Source organism: Eublepharis macularius, chromosome 7 (assembly GCF_028583425.1).
Source record: "Eublepharis macularius isolate TG4126 chromosome 7, MPM_Emac_v1.0, whole genome shotgun sequence".
In the NCBI taxonomy this organism is placed as follows: domain Eukaryota; kingdom Metazoa; phylum Chordata; class Lepidosauria; order Squamata; family Eublepharidae; genus Eublepharis; species Eublepharis macularius.
The window spans coordinates 129,552,207-129,560,380 of NC_072796.1; the positions used below are offsets into that span (position 1 = coordinate 129,552,207).

The window sequence follows — 8,174 nt, forward strand, 5'->3', positions numbered from 1 at the left end:
GATAAAATGTTTGGAAAGACAAATTGTTTGCCGACTGCAAGTTCTCATCATGGGATTTCTTTATGTTGGATTTCTCTTGGCTGAACCTCGAGTCTCCTGCTCCGTAACTCTCCTGCTGACGCACTGCAGGCCTCTCTGATGTCAAGAGATGTCACTAGCAACGTTTAACGAGGAGCCGTAAAAATGCCAAAGTCGGGCTCTGCAGCAGCAAAGGAAAGAAATGGGTTTTGCTAATGGAAATCATAGACAATTCCCCTGACATCTCTAAGAAACAGAACTGCTGTGATCCTATTCACAGCAAGCAAGGAGAGCAGAGGCAGTCTGAGTGAAAGGCAATGGGGCAACTGCCCTGGGCCCCATGTTGGGATTGCCCGAACCCCTCTCACCCACCACAAAGGAGGGGATAAAAACAGAAGAGCAGGTGTCTGCTGCCACATCTGTCCACCGTGTTTGGGGCTCAGGCAGCAAGTTTGCTGTGGCAGCTGCTTGAGCCTACTGCACCTGGAGCTTGAGTAGCTGGCTTTTGATCATTGCCCTCCTTACATGGGCAAGTTGCCCTCTTTACATGGGCAACTAGCAGTGGCATGGCAATGATTCTGGCTCTCATCCTGGACTTTTGCCCGGGGCTTCAAAATCCAAGAGTCCAATACAGGCTTCAAAGTTCTATAGAACATTAGGTGAGAGAGAGGGCTGCTAGGCCCCCTGCTATGAGAGGAGGTGTCCCATTGGCAGGGCCGGCACACCCATTGAGGCCAGGTAGGCGGTGGTCTCAGGCGCGGGGTGCCAGCGGGAGCGCTGGAGGAGGTGCAGGGGGCGAGAGCGTGCACCACAGAGCTGCAGCCTCCTATCCCTCCCGCCCTGCACCGCCACAGTCGCCAGCACATGCCCCGGCTCGGAGGCCACCCGCGCACCCTCACAGCCTCCTGCTGCAGCGATCGGGCTGGCAGCAGCGCACAGGCTCCTGTGATGATGTCGTGTGTGATGTCATCATGCAGGCCGGTGCGTGTGTGCACCCGCGTGCGGGGGGGCGCCCGGCTGGCCGCGAGCACCGAAAACCCTGGCGCCACCCCTGCCCATTGGTAGCCCTCTTTTCCTACCACTGCCTGGAGCAGTGGCACAAGAAAAAAAAATAAGAAAAGCAACATCCTCAACATTGCTATATCACTTTGGGGGGGAACCTGGAAGTGATGTAGGGTACCTCTAGAAATTTCCAATGATTCTAGAACCACAAATCCATTAGAACATTGCAGGTTTTATACAGCTGCAATACATAGTATGAAACATGTTGTACACATACATTGTGTCTGTAGAAAAGAGCAAGAGTCCAGTAGCACCTCTAAGACTAAGAAAATTTGTGGTGGGCAATGAGCTTTCATGAGTCACAACTCACTTCTTCAGATACCAGATACTTCTGAAGAAGTGAGCTGTGACTCACGAAAGCTCATACTCTACCACAAATTTGTTAGTTTTATAGGTGCTACTGGACTCTTGCTCTTTTCTGCTGCTACCGACAGACTAACACGGCTACCCATTCTTGATCTGCATAAACTGTGCATACAACACTCCAAACCTTGCATAAGTTAGAAAAATATATAGAACTAACCTGTATAATTGTATCAAGCTGATCCCACAGCAATAGAATAAAAGTGCGGGAGTCTGACTTGCTTTTTTATAAGAGAGAACAATCTGAGGCTTTCATTTAACCAGAGTTGTTAGAGAAATCCACTCTGTCTCTTTTTTTTCAATATTACCTTATCTCTGCGGCATTCGGATCTGAAAATTGCCCCCAAATGTAAAGTCCATTGGACCATGGTTATGTTCTAGAGAATGCTGGCCCAAAGGGACCCTTTTTTGAAAAAAAGATGGATATTAATTCAGTTCAGTGTTCTGTAATGTGTACTCTAAGTTGCCTCAGGGTTTTGCCAACGTCTCACAAGGATGTTTAATAATATACACCACCTGAACAGAGTTGCATTGGTGAAGGTACTGAGAGTGTATTGTTTCATCTTGTGGATTAATGAAACATTTCAAGCTGCCTGGGAGCTTGCAGAAGGAGTAGTTTCCATGAGGAAAATGCTCGAGAGGTCGGCTGGATCCCAACAGAATCTTTCAAGAATGTATTGATCGATATGGGTTACACTCTGTACCAATTGATCTTCCAGATTGGGTTGTTTTGAGTGAGATGATGAGTTTCTTTTTGAACGAGATAATGAGTTTCTCGTCACACAGAGGAATATCATACAATACATTCCATTTTCTATATATTCTCTTTTTGAGATTGGCACTTATGTGATTGAAGGTCAGGCTGCATGTGAGAACAAAGCTACAAGAGACAAATTACACGAGGACATGAACGTGAAGGGAGTCGCAATGTTAGTCAGGAAGCTGAGTTTTAAAAGAGATCAGAAGGCTTTGTCCATTTCCCTCTCTACAGAGCTGGGAGATCCCTGCTCAGAAGGTTTGTTTATTTCCTCTTTGCCTCTTAGAAGGGGAGGTGAAACTGACAGAGGCAAAGAGGAAATTAACAAACCCTCTGAGGAGCTACCTTTGCTGGCTCTGTAGAGAGGGGAAATTGACAAAGGCTTCCGATCTCTTTTAAAACTCAGCTTCCCGGCTAACATTGTGACTCCCTTCACGTGCTCCTCCTCGTGTAACTCGTCTCTTGTAGCTTAGCTCTGAGTCTCCTAGGGTCAGTTTTTTCTCACTTTGTAGCTCGTTCCTGTTACAACCTGTGTCCTTGGAATAAGCAGATTGTAACACCTGACTTGGGTAGCCTTTGGTTGCTAAATGCTGTTCTAGAATAGTAACCTCCCTGTGGAAAACCTGTAAATTAGTATGGCTTCTCTTGATCCTTAAACACTGGCTATATACCAATTTCTTCTTAAAATAAAGTGGATGGTGGCTGTCATATCTAAGAAATGAATTTTTATCAGTGGGTTTCTTGTATAACATGGTCAAAATCTTTCAGTCTATCTTGATAACCATAACATCCAAGAAATTAATCTGTCTATCATTTGCATGTAATTCAAAGCTGATATTTTCATCCTGTGTCCTGACCTGGAAAGCCCATGCAAGCCCGATCTCATCAAATCTTGGAAGCTAAGCAGGATTGCCCTTGTTAGTAATTGGATGGGAGAGTCTCAGAGTCTGTCTACACAAGACATCTTACACATGGATGCTCAAGCGAAAGATCTTACACTTGGGCCATTTCCACATGCTCTTAAAGGGACGGCCCACTCACCAAATGCTGGCAGCTTTTCTCACTCACTCCACACATATCCAATTTCAAAGAGGAAGCATGTTGTTTGGCTTCCATTTTTTCAGCGCCTTTTCTGAGAACACAATTTCCCGCACTTGCCTGCATCCCTGAAAAGACGCCGAAAAAACTGTGAGTGGGCCGTCCCTTTAAGAGCGTGTGGAAACGGCCTTGTTCTCCCATTGTGGATACATATGCACCACTAGGGAGACAGAGGGCACTTGAATATAAGACCACACAGAAAGTAAGTCACTTGAGCGTCCCCATGTAAGATGTCTTGTGTAGAGAGACTCTCAGTTAGTGAAAAAACAGCAGCCAAGGGTCCACAAGAGGAGGGTGAGATTTTCAGGTAAGAACTGACAAGGAGTGAATTTTATCACCACCACCACCATGGTTTTTCCCTGCTTCTTTCCTTCTTTAACCCTTGATGACATTGCAAATGTAAACCTGGGATCTCTGAGAGGGGAAAGAGGAAATTAATAAAATAAAATAAAAACAAAGAAGAGCAGGCAACACAAATGGTTAAGCCCCTGCCACACTCAACATACACACTGCTTTGTTTCTTCCATGCAAACAGTTTCCATGTCCACTGCTTTGTAGCTGTTCAAGGTTCCTAAAAGTTGCTGCCACCAAATATCTGCCCAGATGGCTAAAGTACATGTTATGCAGGCACGAATGCAACACCGAACAGTGTTTTCAATGAAAAGCAGCCTCCGGTGGCTGAAATCAGGAGTGGAAGACCACAGGCATCTGCTCAAAATCACTTTGCAGCTTATTTCCCTTTCATAAGGGAAAATCTTATTTGTATTCAACATTGAGTCTGACTCCAAGCAAATGCTGTGGAGCCACACTCTTCAACAGGTCAGCTTCCTGAGGAGGAATGATTTTGACAGATGGATGACTTAAATGCATGCATATTTATGATTTCCCAGTGCTTAAGTCTGAAAATGCCCCCAAATGCCAACCCAAACCTAGCTGGGATAATAGAAACCAGGGTAAGGGCTGGGTTTAATTAGCAAAGATCTTAGGGTAATAAAGAGAGGAACAGATCAAGGCTTGGGAGGGAAGGTGACATGATATAGACCAATCTCACCAGATCTCGGAAGTCAAGCAGGATTGGTATTTGGATGGACAACCACCAAGGAAGACTCTGCAGAGGAAAGCAACAGCAAACCACCTCTGCTTCTCACTTGCCTTAACAGCCCCTTGCTGGGGTCGCCATAAGTTGATTGTGACTTGACGGAACACAAACACACACATACAGATCAAGGGTTAAGTCCAAAGGTTCTTTTCTGTGGGTTTAAGAGTCACTTATACTAGTGAAAAGGTAATTCGCTACTTTTTTGCTCTCTTTTGCTCTCTGAAATGCTGCTTCTAGGGCAGGGGTCCCCAAACCCTGGGCCATGGACCAGTACCTGGTCCTGTGGCCTATTAGCAACCAGGCCGCACAGGAGGTGAGTGGCAGGCGAGCGCAGAGCCGGCTCCAGGGAGCAGGAGAGGTAGGTGGTCACCGTCTTGGGAGGGGCGGCTGCACCTCACCTGTGCTTCGCCTGGCCAGCCCTGCACTTTTCATTAGAAATATCATCTTGCCTGGCTGGCTGACTCCCATCATGCCTCTGGGTCTTTCCTCCCGCTCCCAGCCGGCACACGTGCAGTGTGGCTGTGCTTGCTGGAGCTGCTGCTGCTGCCCTACCCTCGTGCCTTTGTGTGCCGGGTCACTGCTGGGCCCGCCAGGCATCCAGCCGCCCTGAGCACTGCCTACCCCAGTCTGCCTCTGCCTGCCTCTTCCTCCAGTGGCATGGCCACTGCCGGATAGTGGAGAAGCGCCACTGGCCTCCTGCTCACACAGTTGTATGATTATTTCATTATATAATGTAATAATAGGGGAAAAGTGCGCAATTGTATCATCCTGAAACCATCCCCCTCCCACCCCCCCAGTCCATGGAAAAAATGTCTTCCACAAAACCGGTCCCTGGTGCCAAAAAGGTTGGGAACTGCTGCTTCTAAGGGACTAGGGACAGCATGGAAGGGCTGCAGCAGCAACAACTGTAGTGTAAGGGGGAAACTGACAAAAATTAACATTTCTCTAGGAAATCATTTTCAACCCATCTTTCTTTTCTTCCCCCTCCCCTTACGGAAGTAGAAATGGAACCGACATCAATTGTTCTTAGTTGACTGTAACAGTTTCATCTCCTCCACGTCCTGGATTGCCCCTTTTCACGACCTAGTTAAGTCATTTATATAAAGACATACAAAAATCAACATTTCCATAATACTATTTTTCCTTTCCCTGGAGTTCTCGGCATGAAACAAAGCCACAACAGTGGGAGGAGGTCACTGGCTGCAGGTAGAGATCTCTGTCTCCTGGGCTTCAGTGTGTATGGTTGTGTTCCAAAGTGTCATTAGATATCAGGCATCAAACTCAGAAAAGTTTTCATACGTGACAGTTCTGGATTGCGAAGCCCTTGCCGCTGGCCAATGATCTAGTTCAGTCACTTCCCGTCAAGAGTCACAACACCATGTTCTAATGACATAACTTAGGGTTTATTATTATCATTTGATGCTCGGGTGGAATAAAGGTCTAGCCCTTCTGAACTCAAAGTGATCTCAGTGGAAGCAGTGTACCTGTCCTAGACAGATTAATGGAGGATACCTCTATCAGAGCTACTATCCTTGGTGACTAAAGGGAACCTCTACATTCAGAGGCGGTAAACCTCTGAATTCCAGTGGCAGAAGGCAACATCAGAAGAAGGTCTCAACTTCAGTGTCCTGCTATTGAACTTCTTGAGTAGCTTGTTGGCCACTGTGTGAGACAGGAAGCTGGACTAAATGGACTAATAGTCTGATCTAGCATGCTTCTTCTTCTGTTCTTACATTCTTCTGTTCTGTTCTTACATTCTGTCCCAAGCCGAATTTGGGATGAAATCTCAAGCGTAATTCTGCAAATTAGACACAGTTCCGTGTCTGTTCTCTTACCATATGAAACGAAATCCTGCCCTCAAGCCATAGTGGGATTTCCAGGGCAAGAGACTATCGGAGGTGGTTCGCCATTGCCTGCCTCTGCAACCCTGGCCTTCGCTGGAGGTCTCCCATCCAATTTCTAACCAAGGCCGACCCTGCTTAGCTTCTGAGATCTGACGAGATCGGGCTCGCCTGGGCTATCCAGGTCAGGTTCTCTTACCATTCTGAACTGGATTCAGAAAAGGTACTGGAGATCATATTGCAAATTTAAATTCAGAAGAAAGATAGTTTAATGTTTTACAGTTTGCAGCAAAGTTTCCATTGTATGGATCATGAAATGCTACGGATAGTTTTAAAAGAAATAGTTGTGCCCCAATATCTGGCTGTTTTGATGAGCAACCTGTACTCTGACCAAGAGGCTAACTGTTAGGGCAGAAAGTGGAGAAACAGAATGGCCTTCCAATTGGAAAGGTGTAAGACAACGATGCAATTTATCTCCCTGTCTGTTCAATCTATATGCAGAACACATCACAAGGAAAGCTGGATTAGATTTAGAGGAAGGTGGAGTGAAAATTGTGGCAGGAACAGTAACAATTGGGGATATGTAGATGACACCACATTAATGTCAGAAAATAATGAAAACTTGAAATGACTATTGAGGAAGGTTGAAGGAGAAAATGTCAATGCAGGATTACAGTATAACATCAAGAAGACAATAATAATGACTACTGAGGGGATACACGACTTTCAAGTTGACTATGAAGAAATTGAAATTGTTACAGATTTTCTATTCCTTAGCTCAATCATCAACCAAATGGGTGACTGAAATCAAGAAATCGGAAGGAGATTAAGACTTGAAAGGGAAGCCATGAAGGAACTAGAAAAGATCTTTAAAGGTAAGGAAGTATGGATGTTTGGATGTGAAAGTCAGACGATAAAGGTAGTTTCAAGTAGGTAGACGTTTTGGTCTGCAGTGGAACAGCAGAATGTGAGTTGCATCTAATGAATAAAACTGTGGTGCATCTGACGAAGAGAAGTGTGGTTCTCGAAAGCTTATGCTACAGTAAAGTTGGTTAGTCTTAAAGGTGCTACTGTACTCTTTTCAATTTTGCTGCTACAGACTAACACGGCCAGCTCCTCTGGATCTGTGAGTCCAGTGGCACCTTATAAACCAACAAGACTTCCAAAGTATAAACTTTTGAGAGTCAAAGCTTCCTTCTTCAGATTCTTGCATCTGAAGAAGAGAACTTTGACTCGTGATAGCTTATACACAGAAAATCTTGTTGGTCTATAAAGTGCCACTGGACTCAAATCCTGCTGTTAGGCAATGAAGATTGCTGACAGGAAGAAAATGGATTAACTGGAATGTGGTGTTGGAGGAGAGGTTTACAGATACCGTGGAGGGCCAAAAAAGACAAGTGGGTTCTAGATCAAATCAAGCCTGAATTCTCTTTAGAGGCTAAAATGACAAGACTGAGGCTATTGCACTTTGTTCACATCATGAGAAGAAAAGATTCACTGGAAAAGACAATAATGATAAGAAAAGCTGAAGACAGTAGGAAAAGAGGAAGACCCAACATGAACTGACTTGACTCAGTAATGGAAGCCACATCCTCCAGTTTGCAAGTTTGGAGGTCGGTAACAGGATTGCCATAATTCAGTAGTGACTTAACAGCTCATAACACGTACACTATGTCTGTTCTAGATAATGCATTAAAAAGAGAATCACATTAGTTTTTGGAGGAGGCTGTAAGATTTCACAGAGGCTTCAAAGAGAATATTCAGAGATTCACTACCTGAATTTGAATTTCTCTTCCTTGTCATTTTGACCCCAAAATTTCAATTTCCATTTAACTTCTCCCTTCCCTAAGAACATAAGAACAAAAGACGAGCCCTGCTAGATTGGACCAGAGTTCCATCTATTCCAGCATCTTATTTCACACAGCAGCCAACCAGT

The 8,174-nt window shown here is 45.1% G+C and overlaps 1 non-coding gene across 1 annotated transcript; it reads right to left on the minus strand.

Moving 5' to 3' along the window:
• Positions 1-419: 419 nt before the first annotated feature.
• On the minus strand, positions 420-500 carry LOC129334147 (small nucleolar RNA SNORA5). Its single transcript, XR_008597485.1, has one exon. It is a non-coding gene; the product is annotated as a small nucleolar RNA SNORA5 (small nucleolar RNA).
• Between the last annotated feature and the right edge of the window lie 7,674 nt (positions 501-8,174).